The 19,954-nt window shown below is 46.0% G+C and overlaps 1 long non-coding RNA gene across 2 annotated transcripts in view; it reads right to left on the bottom strand.

Moving 5' to 3' along the window:
- Positions 1-954: 954 nt before the first annotated feature.
- LOC149339926 (uncharacterized) overlaps positions 955-19,954 on the bottom strand; it is a 34,004-nt gene continuing 15,004 nt past the window's right edge. The window contains exons 2-4 of one of the 2 annotated variants that reach the window (XR_016283571.1): positions 8,882-8,988; positions 3,450-3,645; positions 955-2,150 (exon numbers count right to left, since the gene is read on the bottom strand). This is a non-coding gene — a long non-coding RNA (uncharacterized LOC149339926). Of the gene's footprint in view, positions 2,157-3,449; positions 3,646-8,881; positions 8,989-19,954 lie in introns of both variants that reach the window. The other variant, XR_016283572.1, reaches the window with a different exon arrangement.

Genomic DNA, 19,954 nt, shown 5'->3' with positions numbered 1-19,954 from the left:
AGTTCGATTCCTGACCTATTTCTGACGCAAGTTTCGACTAGCAATTCTGTTCTAGATCGCCTTCCAATTCGGACGCGACCAGTAGGGCATTTCTCGGATAATTTTTGGGCCCACAGTCATTGCGCAAATAAACACCTCAGCGGGCAAGATAGTGCGTCGCTCTCGGTGGGTATATATAAGGCAAGCCAAGTACGGCGCTTGTCGGAGCATTTGTTGTTTGCGGCGGCACTTCCGCCTTGGTATGCTGTGTAGGTATCCTTTCCGTTCCCATGCCGTCACATGACCTCATAATCTCATGTGCATTGGGATTGATGATAATTGCGCTTGTAGAATTTGTTCTGAAGTTGAAGCATTAACCCGTATCATTCTGTGAAGTCGATCTTGTTTAAGGCAAAGTGCATATATTTTTAATGTACTAAAGTATATTTTTAGTGTATTTGTAATGTATTTAATGGGGATTTTTAGTATATCTTTAATACATTTTATAAATATGCTAAGCGGGCAAAAATGTACTTTTCACTTATTTTAAAGAACGTTCAAAATAATATTCGTGGTATACTTAGAAAGCATTCTTATTGCAGTTTAAGCATAGGGACAAAAAATGCGAAATAAATAAATATGAAATTAATACAATATGTTTCAAATGCATTTTAAGCACATCCCCTTTTTCGCTAAGGCATATTAAGAGTCTGCATGTGCAAAGGACTTCACATGTCCACCATTCTTGGACAAAATTTTGAACATTTGAATATTGTAAGGTACTATTATGGACGTATTGAAGACAGTGGTACATTCCTCCGATTTGAAGCAAATTTTTTTTTTAAGTCATTCCGCCGATCCCATCGAGAAGATAACACAGCCTCAGAAAACCAATGCAGAACGATTTTGTCGATGGCAAAAAAGTTAATAGCAAAAACATGCAAGGCTGCCGAAGGGAGATCTGCGGATTTATTGATTGTTGCAGTTAAATCTTGCAATACATAAATGCGTTATTAAACTCATTCCCGTTGAAAAATAGTTTTCCCCAGAACTGCTGGGCACGGCTTGCGTATCAAAGCGTCGTAATTTTTCTCGGAAACTGTTTTTGCAGGTAGTTTGTTGCAGTTGGTCAGATGTTTAGGGGAATCCCCCAAGGTGGAGTAGATTTGTAATAAGGGAGTAATTACTCATTGACACCACCCGAGCGCAGCCATACGGCTACAAAGAAATCTATACAGCTTTCTCAGAAACTTCGTAGTTTATTGCAGTGGTAACTGGCAAGTAAAAGCTGCGCACATAAGTTCGGTGGGAGCGATCTTGGGTTCTACACTAACGCGGTGATCTAATAGCATCAAGAAGAGATGGCCCCACTGCGATCGAAAGGGCGTCAACCACTGAAATTATGCACGCCTCGCAGCAGGAGCTTACTAAAAGCAGAACCACATCACAAGCTAGCTCCCTGAAATGAAGCCCAATGCCGCTCCGTAGATATTTATTGCTGTTACTTACACCGCAGTCGGTGGCTAGGTTATTTGGCCGGTAGTGAATTTCCCAGAATATGAAATCACTTTTCTCTGCGCGGTCGGCGTATAAAACTTGGAAAACTTGCATTTTATCGTGTTTAATTTTGCCTTGTTCGTGCAATATCTCGCCGTCTATCCACATCTGAAAGGGGGCATGACACGCTTCGAAAGTGACACAGCAAACGAGCAAAAGCAGAATAAAGGTAGAACGTAACAAGAGGTCACGGTAATGTTTTCTTGGTTCGCCCCAGAAGGAGCATGCTGAGAGCATGCTGTGAGCATGGTTCATAGGGGCTTTCACATGTCCGTGGCATAGGGCATACACCAACTGCACTGTCTACACTGTCGGTTTCTGCGGCAGCCAAAGTTCCTTGTTTTTTTTTTTTTTAATGCGCAGGAACTCAAGTCTACATTCACGGAAAGACGATTTGTCGATCTTGTCTGGTAGGGGGTCCACACGCCACGGTGGGTAAGTGGGGACCTGCACAGGCATATATGTATGTATATGGCTGCGTATGTATGTATATTGTGGCTCAAGATACACGTGGAACCCCTGGACCAGTGGCCATTCCTTCTGTTTTCTATTCTCTCGCTCTCTTGCACTTCTTCGCCTTTGCTGAGGTACGCCTTCTTCATTTCCTTTGGCCGCTACAACTTTCCACCGGGGAGGGGGGAGGGGGGGGGGGGGGCAGGGTAAAGAAGAAAGAAAAAGAAAGCGGAAGTTCACTAAGCTCCGAGTCTGAAGTCAGTTCCCGAGAGGCCATCAGTAGTCCCTTTCCGTTAATGCAGTGGACTAACGCATTGTCCAACAAAGCGAATCCGTTCACGCCGCCCCTGCTTCCAAACACATTCATGGCCATAAAGTATTTTGCTTATTTGTTCTTGGAGGCTTCATCCCCAGAGAAGACGGCTTTTTCGATAGCGAAGCACTTAGCTCTAGTCAACCGAAGAGTCACCTGCTACATTTGACAGGTGGCAAAATAGAGAGGAAAATCTCACCTTTCATCGTCTCGGGAGATGTGATAGCGACAAAAGATTCACGTATAACAAAAAAAAAACCTTGTAAAACGCAATACTTCGATAAACCCAAAGGCTCTGATGTGCTTCTCGTTACTACTTCAGCCGAGCCGAAAGGGCGCATTTTTCGCATTTCCTCCACATCAATAAAACTGATCGCCCTATTCTAACCTCCGAATTTGTCCCGTCAACACAATCACCAAGATTAACGAAGATACAAAAGCAAAGTGACTGTGCTAGCGCACCTATGTCGCCTTTAGTTTAATGAAGTAAATAGTGGGTTAATTTTTTTCTACATTCAAGTCTTACACGCATGCCGCAACACACGTCACCTCTGCAAAGTGTTTTGTTGGCACAACATTAAAGAGAAGCTGAAATTAACGTCATCCTAGCTTTGAACTAAGGGTTCCTTTTTAAATGAGAATACACGATGGGGTGAAGATGTAGACAAAGAATACATTCCTGCATTTAAATCTTGGTTAATGATATATAGAAGGCTTTTTTTACATCGTGGTTCATGTTAGCAAGAATTTCCTGCTCGCAAAATGTGGCCGGTGCACTTCCTGGTTCTACAACTTCCCTAGCTACTTCAGAGCCCCTGGAATTGACTTAAGCTTTGTCCGTTCCCTGACATCTAGCTCCTCAATTGCAAAACTTAATGCATTCTCTCGGCACGGATAAAAAAAACTAGAAACTCATTTCATGCATACCCTCAAGGTTTACCCTGTCGGCTGTCCAGTCGGGGCTCTCTACGCGGGTGCTTTGTGAGTACCGAGACTCGGAGTCCGTGTTATACAACTCTGTTCATAATTCGATAGAATTTGCGGTGATAACAGATAGGCAGTGTCATAAAAAGTGTTTCAGCGGATAAATGGTACGACATAATGGCACTGCGACAGTCATTAAGTCTGTAATCCTTGGCAAACTTACCTCGAGGGACCCATCAGTGACGCGCTTCAATTGGAGAACATGGAAGCCTTGAACTGGAGCGCTCACTTTATTCCTCTTTATGTCCCATTCTTTTCTCTCAACCATGAACTCGCCCTTCCACTCCGTGTCTGCTAAAAGTGTAGCATATGTTTCACGATGGAAGTTATACTCACCAAAAGAAAAACCGTATCTATCGCTGAAAGAAAAAAAAACAGGAAAAGAGAAGTGGACATTATTAGTGCTCAAAGACCAAGCTCGAAGGCATAGAATATTCATGTGGTCCTAAACTCGAAAGCTAGGTCTCCAGGCTGAGAACTTTCTTTAACGCCGTAAAGTCGGTGGTATCAAATGTGACAAAGAGTGTAAAAATGTGAATAATTTTTATTTTTGCTAATATCAGTACGTGAACTGTTAGCGTATTTCGAGTAACGTTTTTTTCTCAACACATTTATCAACGCAAAGGTGATTTCGAAAGTCAGCTGAAAGATGAAATTGTACAAAAGCTAACCCTGAAGGCCGAACCGCCAAAATTTGTGTCTCGGAATGCTGCATTTGCAGAGGATAGAAAAGTTTTGAATTTTGCTTCGATTTACTGAAACACATGGCTGTTTTCACGCAGTTTGACTAACCTTCGGCACTTCGAAATTGTAAAAATTATCTAAAAACTTATTGTATAACCACCTTTCCCATGATAAATCTCCCAGTTCTTTACACTTCTGCTAAGGACGAAACCCTGGACATTCATAGCCTATATCCGAATTTTTTAATGCATGGGCTTCCAAGGATACACAAAGCGAGACACAAAAGGGTTCCAACTAATGGAAATATAAAATGACGCCATAATTTCACATTTTTAATATCTCAAACATGCCATGACATCGTTCTAATCATGTATTGGCTGGTGGCATACTAGGGAGTGAGTGAGAAAATGGTTTAATGCACAGAGTAAATCGAAATTAGTTGGGCACTCATTACAGGAGCCATTGAGTTTTGCTGTCCCTTATGCCTGGTTCACAACCTAAAGCTGCGGTTACTGGCGTTAGTGCGACAGCGACACCTTGAAGTCCCAAGTTATTGGGTTATTGATTCTCGCAATATCTGAGTAGTTCTTGAATGTCGATACCATGTTGTATATGTTAGCCACCGCACTGCCAGAGCGCAATCGGCATCATAGGAATTTGGAAACGTTGGTTGAATTTACCTTTCTTGATATAAGAATTTCATTCTAATTTCCATAGGATGACCCCTTTCTCCCTGTTTAGTAAGTACTTTCATTTGGGCGGGTTTCATTGTGCTTTAAATCCATTAAACTTGCGCGAAAAATAGACAAGAGAAGAGACGTGACTACAGGACAGAGCGCTCTGTCCTGTCTTTTCTCTTCCCTATTTTTCGCGCAAGTATAGTCGATTTAATATCTGTTTAGATTTTTGTTCGTTTCGGCGTACACTTTCCTGCTAATCTCATATGTTGAAGTTTTCGTTTTATCGGGTTTTTTTTATAGGGTTTAACGTCCTAGAGCGACTCAGGCTATGAGGGACGCCGTAGTGACGGGCTCCGGTAATTTCGACCACCTGTGGTTCTTTAACGTGCACTGACGTGCACAGCCCTCTAGCATTTCGCCTCTATCGAAATGCGACCGCCGCGGCCTGGATCGAACCCACGTCTTTCAGGTCAGCAGCCTAGCGTCATAACCACTGAACCACCGCGGCGGTAAATGTTGAAGTAATTCCCTACAGCACCAGGATCAATGTGAAAGCACGCATTTTCGCTGCGTAGAAGACGACGATGAGCGTGCAATGCGGCGGGACGGAGCGGTGTCGCTAGGAGAGCTGCGGACAGACAAGGAAACAGACAACAGACGATTTTGCTCGCGTTGGCATCCATCGAATTAGAACTTACGCACTAAAGGGTGCCGCAGTAGGGGGCTCCGAAATAATTTCCACCACCTGGGAATCTTAACTCGCACTGACACTGCACAGCACACTGCCGACTTTTGCATTTTGATCCATCGAAACGCAAGACATGTGTGATGTGTCATTTAATGGAGAAGGGAATGAAAGTCTCGGGTAGCGAGACCCTCCCTAGCCTTGGTTGGTTGGTATCAGCTTTTTTTGAGCAACTTCAGTGGATCAGGTTAGGGTGGGGAAGGGGGATAAGCATGACGGCGAGAGACTCTCGAGCCGGCCTGGTCAAGAATGCGGGTACAGCTAATTGGTATAACTCCTTACTAAACCTAGGCAGTGATCATTACATGCTTGTCACGCAAATTGACGTTGGCCCTGCCAAGCGCCAAACGCGCTTCCCGCATATCATCTAATGGGACACTTTCCGCCATGCTCGGAACAGTAACAGAGGAACATACAAAACTGGCGCTGACTTACAACTGAAGTTTATTCGAAAGATGCCCACAGATTAAGTATTTTCGAGAGCTCAGCTGTATATGAGATAGAGCTATCGTGTGGTGCATCCTACATTGGAGAAACTGGATGGTGCATCAAGGAGCGTCTGATGGAACACTCGAAGTCCCTCAACTTTCCTTAAAAAACTACAAATCGCCAGAGTAACTGTTTTGTAGAAAGGTGGGGCACAAACTAACTTTCAAACTACAGCCCGATTTCTAAATTCCGATTTTCTCTAAAGGCTTAGAGAAGCTAATACATAGTCGTATGCACTCATTCATTTTAAAACACAAACTGATTCCACCTTCACAATTTGGTGTATTCAAAGGTATTTCAACAGAAACGGCTTTACTAACTCAAATGAGATCATATTATAATGATTCGAAAGTAAAATGTGTTCGTTAGTCATATTTATCGATTCTTCAAAAGCTTTTACCGTACTGTCACAAAATTGTGCGCATTTTTGAACAAAGAAACGAAAACAGCGCCGCGCGGACGGCTCTCGCCGGTGCGTGTCGTAAAACAGGGGAGAAGGAAACCCCGGTGAGCGACTAGCTTTGTGTGTGTGGCTGCCCCCCTCCACCACCGCTCGCCGACGCCTCGCGCCGAGGGTTGGGTCAGCCATTGCGCCGATTGTTCCGGAACGTCGGAGACGTTTCTACTCGAAACCGACGGATAGGGCGTAGCCTTGCGTGTGCTCGTAGAGGCCTTCTCTCTCTTCATTGGCGCGTCAGCGGCAGCGGAGCACCGGAAAATTCTCGATGCTCCTCGAAGCCACTCCCGGCGTTTTGACTAATGGGAACGTGCGCCTGACGCGAGAAAGAGAAGGAGACTGCACAGCCGATACTATGTGTATGTGCGCGCCTGCCTTGCGCGCAGAACAAAGAGACGTGGAACAACCCTATATAAGAATGGCGTTGACCGCTGTCGACGAGACCAAGCCGCCGTTTAAGCTTCAGAGAAGAGCGCCCGCTCGACTCCCGGGATAACACCACTCGCTCAGCCACGGACTGACGAGGAAGCGCGCGCCAGTCTGCGGGACGGCATCGTCGTGAACCTCTGGTTGTCGGAGTGTCGGAGTGCTCGGTGAACACACTGTGTTTTTTTTTTGAGCCCCGCTGCGGTGGCTCAGTGGTTACGGCACTCGGCTACTGACCCGAAAGACGCGGGTTCGATCCCGGCCGCGGCGGCTGAGTTTCGATGAAGGCGAAATTCTAGAGGCCCGTGTGCTGTGCGATGTCAGTGCACGTTAAAGAACCACAGGTGGTCGAAATCTCCGGAGCCCTTCACTACGGCGTCCCTCATAACCTGAGTTGCTTTGGGACGTTAAACCCCAATAAACCAAACCAAACACTGTGTTTTGTTTGTTCGCCTCTCTCGTGTTAGTGAACTTTAGGTGCAATATCATTTTCTAATGTAGTTTCTCTCGAGTATAACTTTGCACGAGTTGCATTGCTTTGTTAATCCCTTTGTATGTGTTTGAACTAGTGATTGTGAAATCCTCTCTATCGTCTCATTGCTGTATACACTTTGTTTTGTTTGCGAACCTTTAGCTCCGACCCATTCTCTGGCTTGCTACCGGCAAAAGCTGGGCACCATACGACCAAAAACCTCTTGTCACTTGATAGCTGGTCTCCGCTGAGCTTGCCCCGCTGATTCGGGGGCATCTCCCTTGATTCCGAGACCGCTACCCCCACATGCTCTAAGGATGTCTGGGAACGCACGCCAAAGTGCGCGAAGTGGTGACACTAACCATTTCACACTCCTAGAAAGACTAAATTACTATGGATTTCGTGGTCCGTTCCTCGCGTTACTACAATATTATCTTCAGCAACAGGTGGTTGTACATGATTGCAAACCTGACCTTAAACAAATTCACGCAGGTGTGCCCCAGGGCAGTGTCTTTGGGCCCCTGTTGTTCGGAATGCAGTGAATTTTGTGATGTACGCTGACGACACTAGTATACTCCTAGCGCATCAAATCCATATGACCTATTTTCTAAAGCAAATCGCACCCTCATGTCATTAGCATCATGGAGCAAAGCAAGTTCTCTATTATTAGTACTAATAAAACTAAGGCACTTCTGTTCACACCCCAAAACCGTGAAGTGCACATACAAGATTCACAGGTATTAAATAATTCAAATATTTTCATTGTACCTGTTGTCAAATGTATTGGTGTATTCTTTAAGGATATGTCATGGAACGAGCATACTGATTTTGTCATGTCAAAAATTTCAACTGTCACTAGTGTCCTTTCTAAACTACGATCTTGTTTACCAAAACGCGTCAAGCTCTTAGTGTATAAATCGTTATTTCTGTCAAATATACACTACTGTCACTAGGTCTGGGCTACTAACACAAACATTTCCAAACTTTACAGATTACAACAAAGGCAGTTAGAATATTCATGAATTATCTATACGACAGCCACACACCCTATATTTGCAGAACTGAATCTAATATGTGTCCCTGAAATTCACAGTACAATATCAATAAAGGGTTACGAGGCAGGCAATAAACGAAACAACGCTCTCAGCAATATCGCTAACTTATCTCCTAGAGTAACAGCATGCAACACTCTCAAACTTCAACACTAGGGAAATTTCGCGCCTGTGCACTAACTATGGACAACGAATGCTTAAGTAACACCTCCAGTTTTTCTTGAATTGATTCGCTTTTAGTGCTCTGTCAAATGTATGAAGCTATGTATGAATGTATGTATGACATATATGAACTATCATCTGCCTGTGCTTGCTGTATGTTGTCATGTAATATACGGGGCCGCGAACACTGTCAAGCCCATCTTGAGGCTTTTTGTCTGCGGCTCTTCGACACCGCTGATGTTGGCAATAAACTGATCGAATGACTGAAAAAAAACGTTTAGCGATAGGAATGACGTTGATTCATTTATGCCAATCAGAAATATCAAAAAGGAAAAGAGAGTAGACTCTAACAAGCACTAACATATTCTAATGATCCAGGCCTGTCGCTCGTTCTCTGCTCCTGGTATAGTCGGGGCCAGCTGACTTACCTTTGCACACCGAGGTTGTTGTAGAAGACTATTGTCCATGAATGACCTATCAAGAACTGTGTAGGAGGGATTATTAAAATATCTTTTTTCCGAATATTCCACCCGTTCTGCAAAGAGAAAAGTCGTGTGGAAAGTTGAACGTGATACCAAGATAATGGTTCTATTTGTGAACGCTCTCGCCTGGCGTCGCACGGCGGGGCGGGAGGAGGGGAGAAGAATTATTATAGCACTGTACTGATTTGGGAAAGGGGGGTGGGGAAGGTCATTGCGCTGGGTCGCATTCCCTGTTTCGGAGACGCCATTGGCCGCCGCCGCTGCCCGTGCTCTCTGGACCAGGGGCCGCTGTGCCTCCAGGTCCGAGCTGGATAGGGCCGCCTCCCAGAAAGAACAGTCGGCTTTGGTACGCTAGTGTCCAGGAAAAAATTACTTCAGTGCCGTCATGCAATCCAGTCGCCTGAAATACGTGCATGCTCTGAACGCTGGTAACAATACCATGCGAATGGGTCTTGAGGCCGACCTACACTGAACTTTTCACGAGAAACGTGTCGCCTAAACCTCTGCTCGCGTTAGTACAGTGCACAAACAGACGTCGACAAACATACATAAAAAGGGAAACACAGAGCATTAGCTACTACATGTAACTCTTTATTTTCATGTTTCTGTCTAACTACATATACCTCCCGAACAAAGCAATAAAATATGAGCAACAACAAAAACAGAAATCATGCAAAATTCGTGTCATATGTTAAACAGAAAGGACGTATAATGTTTGCTTTATCAGGACCTTCATGGCAAGCGCAAATATCTAGCATCCCGTCCGAAGGATTGGTAACATAATGGAAGTCAAGTACGCGAATTCCGTTGGTATTTACAATCTCTTTTCTATTGATGACAGTGTTGTGTTATGACAATGGTTCTGCAAGCGCTGGTGAGCAACCACATTCTGAACAATGACCCCAAAAATACATGGGCAAGACATTATCATCACCATCAGCCTGACTACGCTGACAGCAGAACAAAAACCTCTCCCATGTCTCCCCAAATAACCCTCTCAGTTGCCAGCTGCGGCCAACGTTTTCCAGAAAACTTCATTTCACCCGCCCATCTAACTTTCTGCCGTCCTCTGCTATGGCTGTCTTCTCTTAGAATCCACTCCGTCACCTTTAAAGACCAGCGGTTATCGTGCCTTCGCAGTACATTCCCTGAACAAGCCCATTTCTTCCTCTTGATTTCGACTAGAATGTCAATAACCTGCCTTTGCTTCCTCAATCACTCAGCGTGCTTCCGGTCTCCTCAGATTACGCCTATCATACCCACCTTAAAAAGGTGGTCGTTCAAACTTTCATTCAGAGATGGAAAGAGAGATAAATTCAATGATTGGAAGGCAAGGTGGTCGGCCGGAAATATGGATATTTGGCCTGCTACTCTGCAGTGGGTAAGGGGAAGAGGAAGAAGAAAGGGTCGTGGTGGGTTACGCTGTGGAGGGAAGAGAAATGAGGATATTTACACGCGCAGCTGCTGTCCAGCCGCTCATTCAGAATCATCGTCAGTGGGTGACAATGGTGGCGGGTAGATTAATGCAAACACACACGAAGTGGTTCGTGTGACAAGTATATCGATAATGGCCCCACACATGCTTTCACAGTCATGCTTTTGTTACAGGTGCACCGTGGCAATGCAAGGCATTCCTTGAGTGCCTGTAATTAAACGCTTACATCAGCAAGCAGGAAGTGCTCATATTAGAGAGTAATGGAAAGCTGTACCCGACGAACAGAGCCTAGTAAAGTATTAGTAAGAAGAGCTCCATTGGAATACATTTGATGCATACTACGATGCGAAGAACAAGACAAAAAGTAGTTTTTTCTTCAGCATATCTATGTGCCTCAACCATGACAGACCGTGGTCAGCGATAATGCCCAATAATCTCTGATAGGAGACATAAGGTATCTTAGCTCCTGGTAGTGTTATCGGGTAGCGGAAGATACATCTGCGCGTGATGCGACCATATCACATTCTACTGCTGCTAAAGCAAACCTTGACGCCGAGGGTATGTTGATGTAGATGATACAGCGCGTTGCAATCTCGCACGCATTTATGGGTTTGTCGAAGCAGAAGCCAGGATGGAAATGTGATCAGAATATGCACTGATGTGGACGGCAGCTGGTAGTTCACTCGCCAGAAGAATCAATGCAACGTTAAATAAGGTGCTGCTGCGGACTCCTCCCTGTGAAACTCTACGAGTGGTCTCTCCATAATCATCATCATCATCAGCCTGACTACGCCCACTGCAGGGCAAAGGCCTCTCCCATGGCTCTCCAATTAACCCCGTCCTTCGCCAGTTGCGGCCACAGCATTCCCGCAAATTTCTTAATCTCATCCAGCCGCCTAAATTTCTGCCGTCCCCCGCTACGCTTGCCTTGTCTTGGAATCCACTCTGTTACTCTTAACGACCAGAGGTTATCTTGCGTTCGTATTACATGCCCTGCCCAAGCCCACTTCTTCATCTTGATTTCGACTAGGATGTCCTTAACCCGCGTTTGTTCTCTCACCCACTCCGCCCGCTTCCGATCTTTTAACGTTACACCTATCCTTTTTCTTTCCATAGCTCGCTGCGTTGTCCTTAACTTAAGCTGAACCCTCTGTATTAGCCTCTACGTTTCTGCCCCGTAGGTGAGTACCGCTAAGATACAGCTGTTGTATACTTTTCTCTTGAGGGATATTGGTAAACAGCCATTCATGATCTGAGAGAACCTGCCATATGCGCTCCACCCTATTCTTATTATCCTACTTATTTCCCTCTAATGATCCGGATCAGCTGTGACTACCTGCCCTAAATAGACATATTCCCTTACTACTTCCAGCACCTCAGCATCAATTGCGGACTGCTGTTCTCTTGCTAGACTGTTGAATATTACTTTGTTTTCTGCATGTTAATTTTTAGCCCCACCGTTCTGCTCTGCCTGTCTAACTCATTGATCATGTTCTGCAGTTCATGTCCTGAGTGACTTAGCAAGGCAATGTCATCAGCAAATCGCAGATTACTTAGGTATTCTCCTTTAACTCTGATCCCCAACAGTTCCCATTTCAGGCCCCGGAATACCTCCTGTAAAAAGACGGTGAATAGCTTAGGCGAGATCGTGTCTCCCTGCCTAACACCTTTCCTTATTGGAATTTTATTGCTGACTTTATGAAGAACTATGGTAGCTGTGCGATCGTTATATATATCTTCCAATATTTTCACATAACACACTTCTACACCTTGATTCCACAATGCATCCATGACTGCTGAGGTTTCTACTGAGTCGAATGCTTTCTCGTGATCAATGAATGTTATACATAGGGGCTGGTTATATTCTGCGCATTTCTCTATCACCTGATTGATAGCGGGAATATGGTCTATTGTCGAGTATCCTTTACGAAAGCCTGCCTGATCATTTGGTTGATTGAAGTCTAAGGTTGTCCTGACTCTATTAGCGATTACCTTAGTAAATACCTTGTAGGCTACAGACAATAAGCTGATCGGTCTGTAATTCTTCAAGTTTTTTATGTCTCCTTTCTTATAAGTTAAAATAATGTTAGCGTTTTTCCAGGCACTAGGTACGCTTGAGGTCACAAGGCATTGCGTATACAGGGTGGCTAGTTTTTCGAGCAGAATCTCTCTTCCATCCTTCAAAAAATCTGCTGTTATCTGATCCTCATCAGCTGCTTTCCCCTCTCGCATTGCTCCTAAGGCTTTTTTTACTTCCTCCTTCGTTACTGGCGTGATGTTCCATTGCTGTGCTCTACTGCCTTTTTCAGTAATATTCTGATTTCAATCACTGCTGTATAGAATTCTGTAAAACTCTTCGGTTACTTTAACTATCTTTACCATATTGCTAATGACATTGCCCTCTTTGTCTGTTATCACACCCAACAGGTTTTTACCTATACCTAGTTTTCTCTTCACTACTTTTAGGCAACCTCCGCCCTTTAGAGCATGCTTGATTTTCTCCATGTTAAACTTCCTGATGTCGGCTACCTTGCGCTTATTAAGGCGAAAGCCTTTAATGTCTCATCGTTGTAAGCAGCAGTTGTCGACAGAAATGTCACGCTTTTCAATTGGTCAAAACGGTCGTGACGTCACAGCGCGAATTGCCTAGTAACCATGCAACCAATTGAAGGGATCGTATAGTGACACTCAAAGTGGGACTGAGCTTAGTTAATTGCATAATTTCCCAATTATCCTAATTAACTTAGCGACAGCAGCTGCGGTGGACTCCTCTTCATCCACCCTCCTCACACTACCTCTCCCTCCAGATACGTCCCCAGAGGCTGCAGAGGAAGCCGCCATTGCACTTGCTATAACCCGCACGGAAGCCCGGTATATTTTAACTGACTCTAAAACTGCGATTCTAAATTTCGCTCGAGGCCGAGTTCATGTCCCTGCTTTTGGCATACTGGACTCGCCCGATGCCCCCCCGCCCCGCCAAGTGGAGCTGATATGGGTGCCTGCGCACTCCGGGAATCCCGGAAACGAGGCCGCCAACCTTTTAGCCCGAGGTTCTTTAAACCGGGCTCAGGTGGCCTCGGATCGGGGATTCACGAAGGATCGCATGCACTCATTCAGTGAGCTGACCCAGGCATACAGAGCCTCTCGCCAGCTCTACCCCCCGCCCCACCCCTCCCTAGATAACAGACACGCAACACTCTGGCGCAGATTACAAACACATACTCTCCCCTCGCCCCTTACCCTAACCCACTATCATCCCTCCTTCCCCACTCCTGCTTGCGCCCTATGCCCAGAACCCTTCGCTTCTTCCCTCCACATCCTTTCCCTCTGCCCGGCGGACCCTCCCCCGCGGGATCTAGAGAACCTCAAGACCTGGGAGGACTGGGAGACCCTGCTGCACTCGGAGGACCCGGCCGTGCAGACCATCGCCACCGGCCGTGCTGCCAGTGTTATGGACCTCAGGAACATAAACACTTGAGTGCAGTGGGGTCGTGCGGGGACCCTGGGGCGTGCCCCGAATTCCTTTGTAAATAAAGTTTTCTCTCTCTCTCTCTCTTCTCTAGTCAGGCCATATAAATAAATAAATACGAGAAGGAAATTGGTCGAGCTCGGGAATCGAACCCCGGTCTTCGGCGTGCCAGACGAGCATACTATCCACTCCGCCATGGTGGTGGTGGTGGTGAAAACTTTTAATTACTAAAATAGAGTTTGGGAGCCACAGAGTGGCCCCGCTACATGGTCGGCGTCCCTAGTCCGGGACACCGCATGACAATGCCCCGTCTCTAGCCCGTTTCACCAGAGCCCTTTGGGACTCAAGCGAGGAGCAGTTGAGAAGGGCAGTCTCCCATGCCTCTCTGGAAGGGGTAGGGGAAGGGGGGAGGTGGGGATTTTGAGTACATGCCCACACCATGTGGAAGATATCACAGGTCTCCCCACAGTGTGGGCATCGCCCATCCGTGTTCACCAGGAAATGCACGTTGATGGACTCTCTTTTCGAGCCCCGAATTCAATGCGAGCCGAGGAAGTAGCGATAGCGCTTGCTGCCGCCCACGCCAATTCGAGAATCATCATTACGGACTCCCGAAAAGCATGTGATCATTACTTGGCAGGGGAGATCTCCCCCTTAGCTGCTTGTATTCTAAGACGGACTGCCACTGATCCAACACCCAAAAGAATCATTTGGGCTCCTGGCCACCAGGGCTTACGAGGTAATGAGGCCGCTGACGCGGCTGCCCGAGCGCTTACTCACCGGGCTCCTCATCCCAGCTCTTCTGGCTCGGAGACTAACCAGCCGCTGCTGCGATTCAAGGAAACTATAACGCATTATAGCGACATCCACCGCCTTTTCCCGGCCCCTGCAAAGGGGCTGAGTAAGACGGAGGAGCGAACTTTAAGGCGCCTGAGGACAGGTACTCTACTCTGTCCTGCAATCTTAAAGCATTACGATCCGCCATGCCAGCTCGATGGTTTGGAAGGAACAAAGGCGCGTCTAGCGAATACGGTGTCTTCGCTCACTCCCATCTTCCTCCCTTCCCTTCCGACGAGGTTTAGGTGTCCACCGAGATATGAGAGAGAGACACATTTCCTTTCCTCAAAAACCAATTTACCGACGAGCGAGGCGTAGAACCGAATGGGCGATGGCGTTCTATGGACTCCCTCAGTGACCACACTTTAGGTCAAAAAAGTGCCCCCCCCCCCCCCTGAATTTTGACGGCTGTCCACCGCGATATGTGAGACAGTTACTGAGTAATTTCCTTTCCTCAAATACAATTTTCATTTTCTTCATTACGGGCCCTCTTTGTCTTCTTTCACTCCCACTTCCTCCCTTCATCTACGGTGCGGTTCAGGTGTCCACCGAGATGACAGATAATTACTGCGCCATTTCCTTTCCTCAAAAAGAGTTGCGTTCAAAGGGCAACGCATCGCGCCGAATGGGTGGCGGGGTTCCGTGGACTCCCCGGCAGCACTACAACACGCTGTCGCGTTCCACTCCTAAAGGCGAAGCTTAAGCGTCATTAATTAGCAGTTAATTAGTATTCAGACATTAATCAGTAATTAACCATTAATTAGTGATTTGTCATCTCTTAGTAATTAGTACTGTAATTAGTAATTAGTGATGTGACGTCACCAGTGCCACAGAGGCAGTCAAAGTGGTGCGGTAAACGCTTTCGCCTCTACGCACTTTAGACAGTCAAAGTGCCCCTGAATTTTTTTAATTAACTTCGCCAGCTCTATTAGTTCCTCAGGTGTAGGTCAAGTAAACTAGGCAGCCGCTGTCACAATCCATAGGTAAAGCCGGCCGTCAACGCTCAAGTCGTCAATAGCACCAAGAACGGCGTCATTAAGGTCGTTGTCGTGAGCCCCTTAATGTCCAGGGAGACAGCGGCTATGAGTCTGCGGCGGCGTTTTTCATATTCTACTGTTGCGATGAGGTCGATGACACTGTCGATCAAAGACCGTGCCCGCAACTCGGTTAAATGTCCGGATAAAGAGAAATCCTCTCTAGAAACATTTCAAGCCTCGCCGGCAGCATTCGCCCCATAACGTTTCCAACACAGTTGGCGAGGGCAATTGGCCGATATGAGGTAAGCTCCTAAGGTGGCTTTCCAGGCTTCAAAAGTGCAACAAGGCGACTTATCTTCAAGTGAACATTACCGGAAACCGATATTTCATTGAAATAATTGAGCAGCGCTCATCGAACATCCATACCAAGGTGAAAGAGAGTTGAGTAAGAAATCACATCAGGAAAAGGCGTAGATGGGTGCCTACACAAGGCTAGAGCAGAGTCTCATTCAGGCATGAAGACGAGCAAGCAGTAGTGGTCATTTTGTGAAGGTGGCACAAAAAGCTTCGAACTGCGTGATGTTGCCTGAGTCGTTCCCGCAACCATTTTGAAGAACCGTTACCTCTACTTCAGTGCGGCCTTGGTAAAGCTCCTGGAACCATAATACTCGACAGAGGCTTATGAGGATCCAATGATGTACAGAACTGCCTTCAGCGCTGCTTCCTAGCCTCTAGAGGTGTACATTTATTTGCCGTTCAGCTTGGCTACAGAGGTCAAGCTCGGAAGTGGATTTTGCTCTTCGATCAACCGGTGTGATCGACATTAACATTGGCCACAAACCAGATTTGTGCCCCGTGCCTTTTCTGCACTGAAGAGAATGTGCATACTTGCCATTTCTCCTATTCATTTTCGCTCTTTCGCGACATGTACGAAGCCTTTCAGACATTTCCTACCTGTAAATTCCTGGCATGAATTCACCATCCTGGAAACATCATGGGCATCATTGGAAAGCCTTTTCCTTTCTTTCGCCGAACGTGAATTTTGTAGCTAGAAAAAAAAAACCTAACTCGGATTAACAAAACTTGCTTTCTTAACAACATTCTTTGCAACTGATCCGCGCGACTCTGCATGTCGAATCAGCTCCTGGCGTTTACAAGGTGCTGTGGTTTATGTGGATTTCTGTAACTGCGACGTCCAGAGTTACTGGGTCATGATTTGCATGCAGCAGTGTTGCACAAACGTCTACCATCTTGCTTTCTAAAGCACCTAACTTATGCGGGAAAACAGCGGTTAGAATGAATATTAATTTAGTGCGCTTATGCTGTATTGGAATCCCCTTATTGCAGCAAAAGTACTTTAAGTGACCAAGTTGACTATATACACATCAGCACCCGAGGCCCACCTCAGTTAAATCTAAGCGGCAGGCATTTACAGTGTGGAAGCGTCATCTGTAGGAAATTTTGCCAATCATTAGAACTTCTCACGCTGAAATTTATAATTAAAACTGCTTTTTCTAGAAACAAACATCCCGATGTGATGCCACTATGCACTCGAACAAAAAGAAAGCCGGTAAAACAAGGAAGCAGTAGCTCAGTTAGCGTCAAGAATGAAGTGCTAAGTGGGACGGGGGTGTCGCTTCTCAGCGAGGCGTAGGGGCGTACCAGACTCGTGATCACACTTAGCGAGTAAAGGTGCCAACCGTATTAGGGAAAGAAACGCGGAAATCGGGTTCCCGTAAGCACGTGTAGTAATTCCCATACAGTGCACTGCGCTATAAATCTGATCACGATGTCAGCGGTGGAGTACTCAAGGTGAGAATGCAGAGATTGCAATGAAAGAAGAGGAACGGCGCTTTGGGCCTTGAACATTTGGGCTTTGTATAAAAAGAAGTGTCAGAATTTCTGTGTACCATTATTTCTTTACGGAATCGCATTTAAGGACGATGGACACCGTACACAGCGACCACAAAAGTTTTTATGCAAAGGAGCTGCACTGACCAAGCAAAAAGCAAAACAATTTGCATTGACGTAAGCACAACCGCTGGGCCTTCGGTCAAGCAGAAAAGAAATACAATTGGCTCTATGCATGCACCAACAACATAAACCCACTGCTTTCTTCATTTCGGTCGAAGAAAAAATTCGCGTAGGTTAGTTTTCATGCAAACAGTTCCACACCAATATGCTTTCATTCTGCCAGATATTTGTTCTATTCCCCGACCAGTCACGCGCACTCACCGTATAGTAGGCGTGAAGAGCTCCCTCCAGCCTGGCGTATACCACCAACTTAGTCTGAAAAGCCGTCAGTTCAATATATGGCACACCGTCGGCTGCCATCCCTGAACCACGGGACGAATTTCGAAAGCCCAGCTCTGAAGGACACGAGCGCGGTGTCTGCTTGCGCGGGACGAAATGTGCGAGGTTCCGCAAAGGGTATCCTTAGCGCCAGAGGAGATACTATGAAACGTATATGACTGACGACCGGGTGCGCCGCAGTCTTCGAATGCTCAGTGAGAGAAGCGCTCGGGAAGCGCATACCGTCGCCGCCATCGGTGGCGCTGCGTAGCATGCAGGCTGCTACGCCTGTTTACAAGCAAACAGGGTGAATATCAAGCGTCCTGGTCCTAGGCATTCATCGTTTTCTTCTAAGTATTATAATATATATCTTTGCCAGTAATGCAGCAACTCCTGTCTTTCAAAACGTGGAATTCGAACGACACGTGCATTGGTACCTTACTCTCCAGAGGCCTTAACTGAAAGCTATGAAACACTAGGCAAATAGTAGTGGCTAATTCCTGAATTCAATATAAAGGGTGCTGTAGCATTATTTTTCCTATAGCTTGTAGGGAGAAAGAAAGTGCTAAATAAAGATAATTTAATTTGATTTGATTTGGATATGGCGGCAAATATTTCTTCTTAGTGTCCAGTTCGTGCTGAACATATGAGACCCCTCACTTGCCCATTTCGACAAATTACGCAACGTCTCAATCTAGAGCAGCTGATGGGAAACGCTGACAACTCGAATAAAGCACTTATCGAGGGGAACTGCGAAATTACTCCGTAAGTGCAGCTTTAATTCTTATTCAGTTTACTCTGATTGTGGCAGTCTGAGCAGTTGTTCGACCTCCAAATAACGCGGTGCAAGACAGCAAATAAACCGGTCCAGGAGTCTGTCTTGAGAAAGGCGAGGGTTTCTGATGCCAGCCTGAAAATATTCCGCTAGAGACGTTGCGAGAGCGTCATACGCTGCGCTCCTCACAAGGAATACGGCTGGCTAACTTGCGTTTTTCGACCATACGGCCCACAGGTGGTCAGCCAGAAATAGCGAACGGAAAAACCCCGCGAACGCAGGCGCCTTGAATGAAGGCAGTAGTATAACACAACTGCAGAACAATCCAAACATCCCGCCAGCGCCAGCCGCTGCTTGACGTCTCTTTTTTATATAGGGTGCTTCAGGCACCAATCAAAGGTTGCCCTCTGTGCAACGTTTTCAAGACTCCCTCACACAGTGACATTTGAACCTTTGCCCAACTCATTCGAACCCGGACTCGAATCCTGAGTTATGATATTATTTGGCAGAAGATATGACGTGTAGTTCGGTTTTGAAAAAGCCAGTTCTTCCGTGGCCGCGATTAAACTAACGATGCCAAAAATAAAGCTAAAAAATTGAACAACTGCCAGCAACAATGTGCTTACAAAGGCATACGTGGGAACACTAGCATACAATAATACAAAGCTGCATGAACCGCTTTAGTGCGAACCGACTCAGCTGCAAGAACTTGATCAAGTGGTGCAAATGCTTGGAAGAGCAAGCGCACGTGCTGGTGCTGACATAAATAAACGAAGCGTGGTTATCCCTTCTCATTGTAATCGGAACTTCGCTACCAGATATGAAGAATCGTCTTTCGTGCAAAAACCCCGCGAGAATTCGATCCGCCCAGGGGCATGCCATAGTTTGCAATTTCAGTTAGGTGATGCGTGAAACATTTCATGAGCCCAAATTGTGTCTTCGTTTATCTTGTCCGCGCCTTTACAACACACCACGCATGCAGACATCAACCATTGGCAACCTTTCGATACATTTTGTGTATCTGCATTAGGCATCGCTTGCCAAAAATGAAATCATCGGAGTATCGGTATCGAAAATACATTTTTAGTGTATTTCAACGATACTCCATAGAAAAAAAAAGAAGTGTGTCGCAGAATTTTAGGGTGCATCGAGTCATCCTTCGGGCCTGCTGCGTTGGCTCAACCGGCAGAGCATGGAGAAAAGAGAAAAATTAGAAAGACACGACGTCAGTGCC

The sequence above is a fragment of the Amblyomma mixtum genome, chromosome 6 (genome assembly GCF_055824585.1).
Source record: "Amblyomma mixtum isolate Tamu chromosome 6, ASM5582458v1, whole genome shotgun sequence".
In the NCBI taxonomy this organism is placed as follows: domain Eukaryota; kingdom Metazoa; phylum Arthropoda; class Arachnida; order Ixodida; family Ixodidae; genus Amblyomma; species Amblyomma mixtum.
This window is presented reverse-complemented; position numbering and strand designations above follow the sequence as displayed.